Source organism: Medicago sativa, chromosome 2 (genome assembly GCF_051527215.1).
Source record: "Medicago sativa cultivar Bolivia chromosome 2, Bolivia_mono, whole genome shotgun sequence".
Lineage (NCBI taxonomy): Eukaryota > Viridiplantae > Streptophyta > Magnoliopsida > Fabales > Fabaceae > Medicago > Medicago sativa.
In genome coordinates this window covers 18,332,243-18,349,284 of record NC_140750.1, presented here as the reverse complement: position 1 = coordinate 18,349,284, position 17,042 = coordinate 18,332,243, and the positions used below count along the sequence as shown (strand labels likewise).

The 17,042-nt window shown below is 32.6% G+C and overlaps 1 pseudogene; it reads left to right on the top strand.

The window, feature by feature from the left end:
* The first annotated feature begins 5,101 nt into the window (after nucleotides 1-5,101).
* LOC146945167 (heat shock cognate 70 kDa protein-like) lies at nucleotides 5,102-7,709 on the top strand (annotated as a pseudogene).
* The last annotated feature ends 9,333 nt before the right edge of the window (nucleotides 7,710-17,042 follow it).

The window sequence follows — 17,042 nt, the reverse complement described above, 5'->3', positions numbered from 1 at the left end:
TGTGTAGTAAAAATATAGTAAAGTAGTTAAGAAAACAATATTGTATGTCCTTAAAAAAAAATATTGTATGTGTAAAATTTTCTTATTTATTTCTTTAAGTAGGCATTAATTAACATGACCCTTATTATAAATATATCTTGACAATTTAACATAAATTGAAAAAAATGTGTGTATTTTAATGTGTTTAAATTGGCTTTACATTTATATATTTTTTACATTGTTAGATGGATAATTGACAGGGCGAGATAGGTGGGCCCGTTTTGTCATCCTCAGTTAAAGAGCGCTTAGAAAAATATTTATATTTAACTTCCTTCACGGGCACTAGCCGAGTTTGAACCAGGGACTTGTGGGTCCAAGACTTGTCTTTTTAGCACTAGGTTAAACCCTTTGAGTTATATTTATATAATGATTTAGATATTTGTACATATTTATTATTGTAAATTTATCCTTAAAAAAATACCCGAAATCACTTGGATGAGATGATATATATATATATATTCTCTTCTAGAGGTATCCAGTATTGCAAATCCAAAAGTGTTAATCATTTGAGGAGTATTTTATCGTTCATTACAATCTTACTCACTTCAAAGAATAATATATGCCGTTGTGAGCAGAAAATATCTAATTCACAATTTTTTTTTTATCTAATGATATACTCCCTCTGTTCCAAATTGTATGACGTTTTCGACATTTCACACGTATTAAAAAATGTAATTAATATTGAGTAAACCACCAATTTGGTCCCTGTCTTTGTAAGTGATTCTCAAATTAATTAGTCCTGACTCTATTAATCCTTTATTATAAAAGTTAGACTTGCTTGGCTATCATGTTTGCCCTAATTCATCCTTCTTTGCCCTAATCCCTAGCATTTTTCCCTCCTAAACATATATTAATGACTAATCTAATCTCATCTGTTCAACCTCTATTTTCACACTTGATCACACCCGTTGATTCAAAGTCTAACAATGCTCTCTCATAATACTTAGTTAATGCAATTGAATACGTATCAAATGCAATTAAAGTCGGTCAACAATCCCCTACACTAATTGCTAATCAAAAATAGCATGAACATCCCTTAGATAGTGTTATCCGAGATAGAGTGATAGGAGGAAAAATAGCATAAACATTCCTTAAAAAAGTGTTCTTCGTACTGACATTACAATGTTTCACACATACATTTTTTTCACTTTACTGTGCTATCCGAAATAGAGTGATAGGAAGATATGCGTTTAAAGGTGAAGTTTCCCCCAAATTTTATCACTAAAGTTAAATGTTCGTTCTTCACAGTGCATGTAGAAAATCAGGTTTGTTTCACTTGATGATTTAATCTTTTTCTATTTAAATACGATGAAGGGAGTCCGTAAACTTATTATGTGCATGAAAATTAAATCCTCTTTTCGTTGGATTTAATATTTTTTGTTGTTGTTTAAATCAGCTTGCAGTTGTTTTTCCTTTTTTTTAATACACTGTCTAACTTCTAGGATGTCGGAGAACTACAACCATTCTTCGTTGCAAAATATTTCTACGAGCTACCGGAGCAATGACACTTGCTAGATGGTGATGGGAATACTCATAACGTCATGTTCAACAAATCAGTTAGTCGGCCGTTGTTGACAGATGGTTGGAGTGCATATTGCGATTATTCTACGAGTTTAGTGGAAGTAGGATTATTGCTTTCCAGTACCTTGGTGGAAGTAGATTTCAAATCTTTGTTTTTGCTTATAACATTACTCCAGTTGATTATCCACCCTATCATTCCATGAGTGCGGCAGCATCGTGTTATTGTACCTTTTGAAGTTCCTATCTGGATATGGATCGACGAAATCACCGAAGGTTGTTTATTGTTTTTTGATGCTATTCATTTAAAGATTTATATATGCTATAATAAAGGATTTATGTATGTCATTAACAATTTTTTTTTCTTTTTTTAGGAACTACCTGATACTTTCGGCAAATTCCTTAGAGTGAAACATCACGATTACGTCATGTTGTGCGGACCTTATGACAATATCATTCATGTGAGACTCAAATATACAGACGACCCCATACCAAATGTGATGTTCGGAAAAGGTTGGACGAGTTTTTGTGCTGCCAATGGTATTGAGGGCGGAGACGTGTTGATTTTCAAGTGCAAGTGCGTCATGGACAAAAAATATGTTATCGTATCCAAGCGTTGATAAACGCATGACTGGAGTTTTTTATTAGTAATAGTTTAAGTTTTTCTTTGAAAGACAAAATACTTTAGTTTTTCTTTGTGATGTGACTTAAGATCAAGCAGTGCAAGGCTATGTGCAATTCTGTTAACAAGTATTCAATTTTATTTTCGTATAGGAATTGCTTTTAATCTCACCCGTTGATTCAATCTCTATTCTCAAACTCATCATTTTCTCTCATAAGACTTACTTAATGCTAATTAAAAACGTATAATACACTTTTAATTAAATTAAAAACGAATGACACACTGTTAATGGCAATTAAGAACGTAGTTAATGGCTTGAAATCGTAGTTAATGGCAATTGAAAACTCTTAACTTGCATATTTTCGTATAGGAATTGCTTTTAATTGCTTTTATGCATTATGCACTAATTACTCTACGAATTACTACCTATTAAAAGCAATTATGACGTACTTATATCAATTGGTCACGAAAAACTTAATACACGGAGAAGTTAATCGAATATGCTATATATGATGTATATCAAATATGCTCCAATAACAAAAAATAACCACGAAAAATATGTTAAACACATTTGTCACGCTATATAGAAAAGCTTTGCATCTAACTACTAAAGAAAAATTTAACAAAAAATATGTTGTATCACGAAAAAAATTGATGCAAAATATTTTTTTATTTAAATTTTCTGTTTCCATTATTTACGGTAATGACACTTTTCTTGATGCTCTCAGTTTGTCTTTATGATCTGTCTTAATATCAAGCAGTTCAGGGCTATGTGCAATTCTGTTAACAGTATTCAATTTTATTTTCGTATAGAAATTGCTTTTAATTGCTTTTAATCTCACCCGTTAATTCAATCTCTATTCTCAAACTCATCATTTTCTCTCACTGGACTTACTTAATGCTAATTAAAAACGAATAACACACTTTTAATTAAATTAAAAACGAATGACACACTGTTAATGGCAATTAAGAACGTAGTTAATGGCTTGATATCGTAGTTAATGGCAATTGAAAACTCTTAGCTTGCATATTTTCGTATAGGAATTGCTTTTAATTGCATTTATGCATTATGCACTAATTACTCTACCAATTACTACCTATTAAAAGCAATTATGACGTACTTATATCAATTGGTCATGAAAAACTTAATACACGGAGAATTTAATCGACTATGCTATATATGCTATATATCCAATATGCTCCAATAACAAAAAATAACCACAAAAAATATGTTAAACACATTTGTCACGCTATATGGTAGAGCTTTGCATCAATATGCACATAAAATTTAACAACAAATATTGCATCACGAAGAGTCTCTTTGAAGGTGATTTATCAATATCTGTAAGTTAATGCACATAAAATTTCACAACAAACATCCCCTACACTAAGTCTCTTTTGAGGCCTAATTTATCAATATCTGTTTCATTTGCCATGACAATCAACAAGAGTCAAGGGCAATCACTTAAAAATGTTGGTATTTATTTGTCGAGTCCTGTGTTCAGCTTGCCTGATCAGTTGTACATTGTAATTTCCAGAGTCACTTCAAAACAAGGTTTGAAAATACTAATCGTTGTTGGAGATGGAGATAGCACTGATACGACCTCAAATGTTGTTTATCACGAAGTCTTTCGTAATGTATCTTGATGGTTAATGTTCAAACTTTTTTGTTATGTATGCTACCATATTTCATTTTGTTGCGTATGATATAAAACTTCTATCAGCTATGTATGGTTACATTATTTTCATTGATTCGATTAACTTCTACGTGGTATGACCCGTGCGGTAGCACGGGTCAATGGTCTAGTATTTCAAAATAATCTATGTAATCTCTGTCTTTATCAAATACTTCTCAATTAAGTCCCTCATCATGTGGAAAAACATAGAAACATCAGTCTAAATGAAAAACTTTTGACAAACACAGAGTATTTTGAAATATTGTCAAAAGTTTCTCAATTAGACCCATATTTCTATCTTTTTTTCACATGACAAGAGACTTAATTGAGAAAATTTGACAAAGACATGAGAAAGATAAATGAAAGAATTGAAAGAAGAAAGGGTAACAATTAGTTAAAGATATAATAGGAAAAATAACATTAATGTTTCATTGGTATCGTAAAACGATATATACTTTGCGACAATTTTTTTCTAAAGCGATAAATTGTATTTGTAAGCAAATCAAACAATATGGAACAATCCTTAAAAAAAACATTTATACTATATATAAAGAAAACTACCCCTTTCAGCACTTTTGGACTGAATTTTTCTTTCCAAAAATACCCTTAATTTTCAATACAAATAACACAAGTAACAAATAGATAAGAATAATAAATTTAAATATTAAAATAAAAGTGTAACAAACACAAATGTCCACTTTTTTCCTTTATCATTTAAAAAGTGTAACAAACTAGATGAGTGTATCTATACTTACTTTTTCGTTATCTCAATTATACCCTTAAGCAACAATTTTTTCTATAATAAAGATTGTTGTTGGTGTCATTAAAAAAAATAAGAATTTAGATTATATATTTTTGTTATATTATTGGTTTCATTGAAATAGATAATCATGATTAATTTGATTTGTTATAATTTGAAAGCAAAAAACATTTATATTTTTACTTTTAATCAAAATTAAAATTTCATAAAAATACACTGTTCATAATTTTTAAATGTTTGCATAATAAAAAGAGCGGAAAGACGGACACGTACGTGAGTGCCCGTCTTTTCGCTAGTGGAACATAAAAAATCTGTATTATATATTTATTTTTTTTTTTTAGGAAAAAAATCTGTATTATATTTGAAAAGTATTTCTATTTGAAAAAAACCACATATATTCCGCTTGACGTAAAAAGGGTTTCAAGTTAGGGTTTCCACGTTAGTAAAAAGGGTAAAGCAAGAAGAAAACGTACCAACGACGTAATCATGGCTAGGAAATATGAAGGACTTGCGATTGGAATAGACCTTGGTACAACATATTCATGTGTTGCAGTATGGCAGGAACAAAACTCTCGAGTTGAAATCATTCACAACGATCAAGGCAACAAAATAACACCTTCTTGTGTTGCTTTCACCAATGATCAAAGGTTGATTGGTGATGCTGCTAAGAATCAAGCTGCTGCCAACCCTCAAAACACCGTCTTTGGTAATTCTACTCTTTAAATTCCTCTATATATTTCTTTCACTTGTTATTATTGTAAATCCATTATAAAACAACCCATAAAGCTATGAGACTGATAGGCATGTCGCGGTGTCCGACACTCCTATGACACTCGTACGGCACGTGTAGGACAAGTGTCCTAAATAAGTTGTATTCTTCTATTCTTTAACACTCCTTGGACCGGTGTCCGACACCTATATATATGAATCACGATTTTTGCTCTGATTCCACACTTGAGAGATTCAAGAGGTAAAGATGTGTGATAAATGTTAATCAACAAGGGGTTATAGACATTAAAGTTGATTACAACACATTTAGATTTTTTGATACTAGATGGATATATAAAGGCAAAATACTATTGTATCTTGTAATAGAGCTTTATTTAATGAAATAAATTTATCAAGTTAGATGCATATGTATGTATTTTGATTCTTTATTTAGATCTTTTATGAATAAATTAATATATAGGCAGCGGTGTCGGTGTCCTATGTTTTTCACATTAGCGGTGTCGACGTATCGGTGTTGTGTCAGGTGTCCATGTCAGAGTCCGTGCGTCATAAATGGTTAATGCTCACACCTATAATCATTGAACAACTGAATGATGAGAATTACTAATGTTATTTTTTCAGATGCTAAGAGGTTAATTGGTAGGAAGTTTAGTGATCCTGTTGTTCAAGATGGTATACGGTTATGGCCATTCAAGGTCACTGCCAGTGACAATGACAAACCCATGATTACCATTAGGTACAAGGAGACAAGCAGCTCTGTGCTGAAGAAGTTTCATCTATGGTACTCACCAAGATGCGAGAAATTGCTAAGGAATATCTAGAATCACCTGTTAAGAATGCAGTTGTGACAGTGCCCGCTTATTTTAATGATTCTCAACGAAAAGCCACTATAGATGCGGGTGTTATTGCTGGCCTCAATGTTATGAAGATAATGAATGAACCTACTGCCGCTGCTATTGCATATGTCCTTGATAAGAGAACTGGTTGTGTTGGAGAACGTAATATATTTGTGTTTGATCTTGGTGGTGGCACTTTTGATGTGTCAATACTTACTATTAAGGATAACATCTTCAATGTTAAGGCCACTTCTGGAAACACCCACCTCGGTGGAGAGGACTTTGATAACAGAATGGTGAACTACTTTGTACAAGAGTACTTCAAGAGAAAGAACAAAGTGGATATTAGTGGGAATCCGAAATCCTTGAGGAGGTTGAGAACAGCTTGTGAGAGGGCAAAAAGATCACTTTCTTTCCTTGTTGTTGCAACTATAGAGATAGATTCATTATTTGAAGGCATTGATTTTTCTTCATCAATCAATAGGGCAAAGTTTGAGGAAATGAATATGGATCTATTCAACGAGTGTACAAATACTGTTCAAAGCTGTCTTGCAGATTCTAAGATGGACAAGAGCGGGGTAGATGATGTTGTCCTTGTTGGTGGGTCTTCTAGAATTCCCAAAGTGCGGCAGCTATTGCAAGAATTTTTCAATGGGAAAGAGTTGTGCAAGAGCATTAACCCTGACGAGGCTGTAGCTTATGGGGCAGCTGTTCCGGCTGCTTTGTTAAGTGAAGATATCAAGAATGTTCCAAATTTGGTGCTGCAGGATGTTACTCCTTTGTCTCTTGGTAGGTCATTAGTAGGAGATATCATGAGTGTGGTGATTCCTAGGAACACTTGCATTCCCGTCAAGAAGACAAAACCATATGTTACAGTTCACGATTATCAAAAAAGTTCCTTGATTGAGGTTTATGAGGGTGAGAGAACAAGAGCAAGTGACAACAATTTGCTTGGTTCCTTTCCTCTTTATGGTCATACCCCTGCTCCTCGAGGCCTCCCTTTGGATGTTAGTTTTTCTATTGATGAAAATGGTATTTTGACAGTTTCTGCTAAGGAAACATCCACAGGCAAAATGAATGAGATTACAATAACCAATTACAAAGATAGGATGTCAGCTGAAGAAATTAAAAAGTTGATCAAAGAAGCTGAGAATTACCGTGTTGAGGACAAGAAATTCCTAAGGAAGGCCAAAGCCGTGAATGCATTGGATGACTACATTTATAAAATGAGAAATGCTGCGAAGAAGGATATTAATACAAAGCTCTCCACCGAAGAAATTGAGAATATTGAGTCTGCAATTGCGTTGCCACAAATTTGCTTAGTGAGAATAACCAGCAGGTTGAAATTGATGTGTTGGAGAATCATCTAACGGAGCTTAAGAGTAGAATGGAACACATGATTGCTAAGACTATTTAGTTTTTAATTTTTTTTCTCAATTAATATTTGAAGTATTTCCTTGCTTTTTAGTATCATAGTATGCACTATCTAATAGTTAAGATTTGATGATGTTGGACTCCTGTTTCCCATGGCTGTTATTTTAGCTTTTATTTGATTAGTTTACAAGTTTCTTTGATTAGTTTATGCAGCAAGCAAAACATGAAAGGCTTTATCTTGAGTGTTCTTCAAGAGTTTAATCCGTTGCATAATCAGTTGGTTGATAATTTCTTTTGCTTGAGTACTGAATAGCAGAGTATTTTGTTTGTTTCATGCTCAAAGTTGTATTCAAATTTGAAAATTTTAACTTTGGTCTCAGCAGTTAGAAGTTTTGATGGAAAATGGAACATGTCTTTCCAATGTTAGAAACACTCACAAGCATCGTTTTATAGTTATTTTTTACCTGAAATTGATTTAGGGGATGATAAAACCTGCTCCTTAAATTTGATTTCATTGTTATCATGTACCTTGTGTTGCTTTAGATTAGAAACAAATTTCTCTAGAAGAGTACTATCATCAAATTAATTGAATTTTTTCCAAGATAAAGGGTTCAAAATATCCCTTGCTAAAGGAACTTATTATAGTGAAAACAAAGCATTGCATTAATACTTAAATAGCGAACCGTTTATGGCTGTTACTTAATTTAAAAACAAGTCAGTTTAGTTTCATTAAAATGTGATTCAATTTCAATTCCGCAGTAATGCTTCCAGATTATGTAGTAACAGATACTACTATAATTTAAGGAATATGAAATATTTTACACATTTATTTATGTGCCAAATTTTTTTTGGGTTGGCTAACATGTGCCCATGTTAAAAATTCCATATTTAGGCAATCTGCTATAACCAACCTTAATCAATTTTACACCAACAGTGATTACAATACACAACCATGACCCACAAATTTCTACTTGACCTACTTTTTCAGTGTAGATTGAGTAATAAAAAATTGTTTTAAATATTAAGTTGCATGGAATTTGTATTGTTTGCTGAAACTAGATCTCTTATAGTAAAATATTTGCCACATAGACACACTCCAATGGTAAAATTTCCTAAGGGACAAAACTTAAGAAATAAAAGACAGCTAAGTTCTCTTGCATGATGCTCTAATAGTTTTGTTCTTTTCTTTTACGTCTTGTGTAGTAAAAATATAGTAAAGTAGTTAAGAAAACAAATGCAAAATATTTTATAAATTGTGTAGTTAAGTTTTTAAAAGCATAAAATATGCTCTTTTCAATATAATTTTTTTCTTAACTAAGCACGGCCCTTGTTATAAATACTTTTTTGACAATTTGACATATATTAAAAAGAAATCTGTATTTTAATGTGTTTATTTTATATAAATGCTTTTAAATTTCCATTCAGTTGTTGTATAAAAAAAATAAAATACCATTTAGTTAATGTTTGAGGGGGAGCCTTGTCATAACTATAAAGTTGATGTCACGTGACTGAAAGGTCACAGTGTTCAAGTCCTGGAAACAGTCTCTTGCTTAAAAATCTAGGTAAGACTGCGTACAATACACCAAATGGTGAGAACTCTTCCTGGACATTACGTATGTGGGAGCTTTAGTATATCGAGCTACATCATTAAAAAAAAAATTCAAAAAAACTAAAAAAAACCTACAAATAAAATTATAAAATTAATACTCATGCCTTCGATTTGCATCGTTGACAACAAAATCATTGATTGAACAAAATGAACATCACAACAAAACTAGAAATAAAAAAATACCACACAAGCAACGAACAAAATCGCCAAAATAATCTAAATATACATAAAAATCATTTATTTATATTGAAATAGAGAGGAAAAGATCAACAAAAATGATATAGGATCAAAAATTCACTTAAAACCATTTCCCTCGATAAAGAAAATATGTAACACCCATACTAGACGTATCTAGAAAGTTTAACATGAGCGTTATCTTTAGTACTGGATACATTAAAATTTTCAACATAAGTTCTTTCGAATGAATGTAATATAAAACAATAGACGTTCGTACAATATCAATACAACACATCTCGTCTAAAACATAGTAAATACATCCTTGAAATCCATATCATCCTGCAGCGGGTACGAACGAGCACTTGCTGAAATATCCATCCAGCTACAAGCTTGCCATACCATCCTGCTTGTCTGAAACAAATAAGGATTGGGATGAGACATAATGTCTCAGTGAGTTCTACCTAATTCCTAGGCTATAGGTAACCTCGGGGAAAACCTACGGTCACCACATGTCTACAATACAACCTGCCGGTTGATTATACGTGTGTGGTCATGCTTTCCTAGACGGTCGTGCATGCTAGAGCCGTCATAGGCTCATCTTACTTGTCATAGGTCTTGCTAACATTATACGTGTCATGGCGGTTAAGGGGAACCTAAGACCGCTATGCCAAGATACGCTCAACGCATCGAGGCCTAAACATAACATAATCATGACACGATTCTAAATCGGACGATTAGGGAAACCTAAGATCGTCATCGGCATAACCTTCTTTACTTGCTCTATTCATAAACTTGTACGTGTCTAACGTCATATCATAAACATGTTCATTTATTAAGTTAGAGGTTAGCGTTGAACAACAACATTATCTGAGTTCATTTTACGGAGAGCCCCGGGGTGGAGTAAACCCGAGCACAATCCCTTACTAAACCGATGAAAACCTATCTAAAGGTACATCAGACTCCCTCAGTGTCGTGCAGGCCCCCTTACGAGCTTATCCCGTTTCACCTAGCAGAAACCCCTCGAGATCCAACCTAATGTGGATCACAAAAGACACGACACCTACATCTTGCATTAAAGTCTTGGTCTTAAACGTTCAAGAAAGGTTAAAACTATACATGCTTTCTCTTTTACCTCGGATCCTTAATCGATCCATTTAATGGTAAACTACATACTTGCTTGTTTACCACGGGTCCGTGAACTACCCGTTTGACGGTAAACCACCTACATAAACATCTCATTCGTAGTGAAATAATTAACTTATCTATTCACGGCTTATCATGCTTGCATGGTCATTCCTATTACGAAGAGAATACACTAAACTTCGCATCTTATCATACATAGGACACATGCATAGCATTCTATTTCTCGACTTTCTATGTCGAGGCTCTATGCTTTCCTCCATACTTAGTGTTATTTCCTACCCATATCAAGGATCATTTCATAACCTCTCATGTGCTATTCGTCATTGAAATTATTAATGTTGTTCATGCATTTTATTACCATATCTTTAGGTGTATTGTGCAATGATCACTTGACTTTGAGGGGTTTTTAAAGTTATAAAAGACTGCAAGGAAAAGCTTCGTCAAAAACCACTGCATCACATGAAGTTTTCTTAAAAAGTGTTGTGCTGTGGAATCTCGCTTGAGCGAGATTGGCAGTTTGATTCGACATTGATTTCGCTTGAGTGAGATTCGTCTCGCTTAAGCGAAGTTCATCAGTACTAGACCTGCAGAATTCGTGTTTTTGATCTCTAAACCTCAAAATTGAGTTTCCAATGCACACAAGACACCCTGAACACATAGAAAACAGCTTAGAACAAATACATGACAACAAACAACACAATTTCAATGATTAATGGCAAAAGGGGTACTAAGACTATAAGTTCATAATTTCTAACTTAACATTTTCATCATCTCACCCAAACACACATAACCCATAGGTAGGAGGATCTATCTAGAGAACTCACCTAGTGATTGATCTCTGTAATTGCTCCAAGTTCCAAGCTTAAGCAAACCAAACCCTAGCTTCTTGTTTGTCTTAAAACTTTCATCCATGCTTTGATCTTGCTAGCATACAATCACCATCACCACCCTTAAGCTTGTACTACCTTGATTTGCCTTGCAAAGAAGATGATTTGGTGCCAAAGGAGAGGGAGAAGGGCGACATGCTTAGAGAGAAAGAGGAGAGAAATTCTTTCTCAAACCTAGAGAGAGAAAGTGAAATGAATAATGAAGAAAAATGGCCCTTGTGGCCTTAAATAGCCCTTGCGGCTCAGTCGCGTTTAGTCTGACACTGATACTTAATTCGTGCTTGGCTAATGTCGTTAATAAACATTCTCCATCATACTCGCTTTCCATGAACCTTGGTCCTCTGACACGTTTGACTGGTATTATCCCATTAGTTGACGAGCGGGATGTTACAAAATATAAGAGAGAACCTACGGAGAAAACTTAAAACAGTTATAGAGATGTACATGTGGGGGAGCAGCTCTGCTATGTTTTTTTTTTTTCCAAAAAATAATGTACAATCATTTTTTAACAAATCTATATTTTACGAAAGGGTCAAATATTGAAAATTGTGATAATGTAAAATGATTTTCGCACAAATACTACAACTACGGAGTTTTATGTTTTTAAATTTGCGTAATGGTAGTTATAACGACACATTTCCATGCGAAAGTTTCACGACAGTGTTTCTACTCAATAGTTTTTTTCCTAATTTATAGCACCGCCTTCCTTGTTTTGTGGCCATGCACAAAGGTGATTGGTTAATTGCAGTGCTCTTTTAGTAGCAGACACTTTCCTATTCGCAATCTGATTGGGACAATTTTCATCTAGATGAATAGCTCTGCTCTTTTAATTTTTCATCGGTGTTTTTCTAAAATAAAAAATCATCGGTGCTCTCGTTTATTTTTTATTCCTTAAAAAAAAAACGTACCAAGCTATCAGTGAAAAGTAGGCAACATGATACTGTTACATGTCTGCTGCAACACTTGCACGATAAAATGAAATCTTAAATATCAAATGCCAGCACTAACGAATAACCGTCCTTAATTGTAGTGCACACCACCACAACCACACCACCTTAAATGGCCTTACAACCTGCATATAGTATCAAGCTGTCACTAACACACTACTAACCAAAACCAGTTGCGGAACCTCGACAATGCCAAATTGAAACCTACTAAATTCTCTCGATCCAAGATTGTTTCAATCTTTAGATTTATGATAATGGACTACGAAACCAATCCAAAAAAGTGAGTTTTTGTCTCTACCTTCCATGTTAATGAACCAAACCCGATACCTCCTTTGAATTAACGATAATCTCTTTGTTCCACTCCAATCAAATGCGTCGATATGTTGATAACCAAAATAAATGTGATACGGCTCATTCATTTTCCTCCCTTTTGCAATAGAGTTATATGATAAGAAATTTTCCACTTCCTCATCCCCCGAATACGTCAGATTTCAACCAAGCCAATTAAAGATAGAATTACAAATATTTTTCACAATTCGGCAAGAAAAAACAAATGATTTTGAAACTCAAAATCATTAAAACAAAACACACAACATTGTTGGTGAATGTTCCTTAAAACTCCTCTTTGCCATAATATTTTGTGTTTGGGAGTTTTGTGTCGGATATGGGAGTGATGGATCTTCCCCTTCTTGATAGGCGTTTCACATGGTTTTAACAGTTTTGCAGAGTTCTGAGTCGGTTGGATCGAATTCCTATCTCAGAAGCATGGTGGGATAGGTGGGACCCTGCTAGCCAATGGGTGTTGCCTTGTGATTAGGGATGAGAATAGGTCAGACCGTTCGTCAGTGCCTATAGTCTGGCCTAGTGAAAGTCCGATCTGGCCTAACTTGTTTAATAAATAGGTCAAGCATGAGCTTTTTAAAAAGTCTATTAATTTAAATGGATTAGGCTTAGGCTCATAGAAAAAAGCCTATCAGACCTACAAGGTCTGCCCGTGTATGAGTATTAGAAAAAAGCCTATCAGACCTATCAGGTCTGCCCGTGTATGAGTATATTACATTTCCCACATTTATTATTTATATAGTAATACAAAAAAGAATAACAGTTCTTTCAAATTCTCATATTAAGTTGGTGATTTTTTTATCAGATTGAAGATTTTATGCATTTTTTTCCACCTTAAGTGTTCATTTAGTTTTCAGTTTTTCACTGTTTGAAAGTTTGTTAAGTTATCATTAAATACTCATATTGTTATTTGATTTGAGTGAACTTTTAAGGCTTGGTACTAATATGCTTAATGTTCGAATGATTATCAGATTAAGTTTGAAATCCTTCTTGTTATCAGACATGATTATTCTTGAGTTTTTATCCATCTATAAATTTTACGATTGTGTTTCATTAGTTTAATGTGTATCTAATTAATATTTATCTCTACATAAAGTACGTTGCACAAATTGAAAAGAAAGAAAAATGGATGAATGAACTCCATTTGAAATTTGTAACACAAACTAGGCTTTTAGACAGACTTTTAAAAAGGTCGGCCCAAACTTAAAATAAAGCCTTTAACAGGTAAAAGGCCAAGGCTTAGGCCTTAGCTTTTTAACTTGGTCAGGCCTATTTAAACAAAGCTCGGCTCGTCTCGGCTCATTCGCACCCTACTTGTGATGTTTTAGACCATTATCCTTTAGTTATTCGCTACTCGTCTCAACTTTGGAGTCCGAAACCGTTTAGGTTCAATAATTTTTGGTTTAGTCAGAAAGGGGTTGGATATAGTTAAGCTTCGTTGGGACTCCCTCCTCCATCCAGCATGCAGGATGGATGACCCCGTTCATTAATGAGAGGCTGAAAGTTCTAAAATAGTTTCTTAAGGTTTGGAGTAAAGACTAAAGAAGCCGTGATCTAAATTTGGAGGAGCTTAGGGATCGTAATTCTTCTTCGTGTCATAATATTAATTTTTGAAATAACGTTATAAAGTTTTTTTTTTTTTTTGGAAGGAAAGAAACTTATATCATTTCATTACTTAAAATGTGTTCAATACAATCTGGTATTTCTACCAAAATCTGGAAACTAGCTGAAGATGTGGCCTCCTTAGCTAATCTATGTGCTGCCTCATTTGCTTGTCTCCTTACAAACTCAACACTAGAGTTGACATAATATTGTTCAAAGATAGTTTTACAATTATGGATAATCATCCCAAATTCTGTAACATCTTGACGTGCGGATGAAAAACTATCCACCACTTTTTTGACATCAAGCTCAAAAAAGGGAGAGAAAATATAATTAATGGAAAATGCTACTTCTCAAGAAAAATAGCTTCAAGAATTTTTCAAGACACAGTTGGCAAATTTTAATTGGATGATTTATTTGTCCACTTCCTATTTTCCAGCCACACCTCCTTGAATTGTGGCAAATATTGCATTGTGATTGGCTACTCTTTATTCTTGAAGAATTCTTGATGTTATTTTTCTAGAGATATAACATTGCTCATAATTAATATTTGAAGTGCATTATGTTTTAAAGTTGATAAAGAAAAAAGGGAACAATTAATCAATTATATAAAGGAACTAAACCAACACCACGACAATGATTTGGACGTAAACGTTACAGATTCGGAAGTGACTTTGATTTTATCATGTTATTTGTGGGCATTTTGCAGTTGTATGTTATTAACTTGGGTGTTTTGAGTTTGTTCGCAGATTCACTCTTTACGTTTTTAGCGATATTTATATCTGATGTATTCTATCGATTTGAATGAATATCGTATTGTTTTTGTAAAGAAGAAAAAAAATCAATGATATAAAGAGCAATAATATGGGACACGTTATGTAATAAAGGCATTAAACATTTGACTTGCTAATGTTTATTGTTGGGAAATCATTGGAGGAATTGAACATGAAATCAACGGTAAATCCACACACACACTGGTTTTAAATGACTTTTTCACTTCTAATTATACTTTTAAACAAATTTTAATATAATAATGCTATATTTCTTTTACTGAATCAGAATGTTATACATTTTTTTAAAAAAAAATTAAGAATATTATATTATTTGTATCATTCAAAAATGTAAGAATATATTACATTATTTATACTGTTAGTGTTATTGAAAAAGATAAGTATACTTTATTAGAATATGAAAATGAAAAATGTATATATCTATAATTTTAATCAATATTAAAATAATTTTCATCAAAATCAAAATTTCGAAAAAACTATGTAATTTATACATATTAGAACAATGAAAAGAGTGGACAAGATAAATAAATTCTACTAAGGATAAATTGTTAAAGAGACATTGAGTTCATTTCTTGGATGAACCAATTGTTGGCCAAACTTTATTTATAGAGTTTGGCTGTGTTTGGTAACGACGAGAAGTTAACTTATAGTTTATTGAATTAGCTTATAAGCTTGTTGAATCAAAACATGACGTGTTTGGTAACAAACTTTACTCACAAGATTATAGCTTTTTTTAAAATGTTATTTCATGTAGCTCTTGTGAACAACAGTTATAGTGGTAGTCAACTACTGCCGGTTTGCTAGCGGTAGTTAACTACCATTGGGGGTATTTTAGACATTTTCATGTGTTATTATGTAAAATCTGCAGTCAAAAAAGCAATTTTCTTAGTTTTTTATGGTATTAATCAGTAATATTATTTATATATGCAAAACCACGCTGTTTTTTCAATAGCTTTCATTAGTTTGTTTTTTGAAGGACTGGCTTCGATTAGTTATTTAATTTAATATTTTCATTCTTGAAATATCATGTTGTAGGAGTTATCCTGTGTTCTGCACCACTTAGGTAAGGTGATTAGATGTGTCTATTATTAGCGATTTCAATTTTTTTTTTTTTGGCCAATAGCAATTTTAATATCTATTACATATTATACCAAATTTTATAAGTTTGAAAAGAACTTTGAAAAAAATGTTTGAAGAGTAATTATATATTATGTGTATATGTTAAATTTTATACCATATACAATCTTTATTAAATAAATTAAGTATATATAATATAATAATAATTTTACTCCCTTAAAAAAATTCTTTTACTACCTTTGTCATTGAATATATTAACTTTTCCTTTCTTTCTAAATAATCAAACACCTATTTTGATCCTTTGGATGTGTGGGACATTGTCACATAGTTGTTAAATATATCAAAATTGCAAACAGATTTCTAGTGACCCCTTTGCAAGTAATTTTATGAAATAAATTGAACAACGAAAAAAAATGGTTCAAATACTAAATTAAATTTCTAAAAACAAATTTAATAATTAAACTGAGTAATAAAATAGACACTTGTGAATTTATATGCAATTTTGATACATCCGAAAATCAATATAACAATGGAGTATAAATGAGGGATCAAAAGGTTGAACGTTTAAAAGTTTGAACCCCTGATCCAGCGTCTTGACAATGCCACTGATAGTACTAGTATAAAAGGAAGTAAAAATACATTTGACAAAAAAAAAATGCACACTATGTTGGACTTTTTATATTGGAAAATTTATTATCATTGTATTTTGCTTTACTTTTGAAAACTCTTATATGCACACTTTTTAATTGTTATAAATAAGGTATCATGTAAAACCCAAAAGATCCGAAAAAAGGCAATTATAATAAATATTGATTTGACTGCTTTACATTTGAAAACGCTTACACGTCCAATTTTTTTGCTATAAATAAGGTCTTTCTGCAAAATCAATAACATCACAAAAAGATAATTCTAA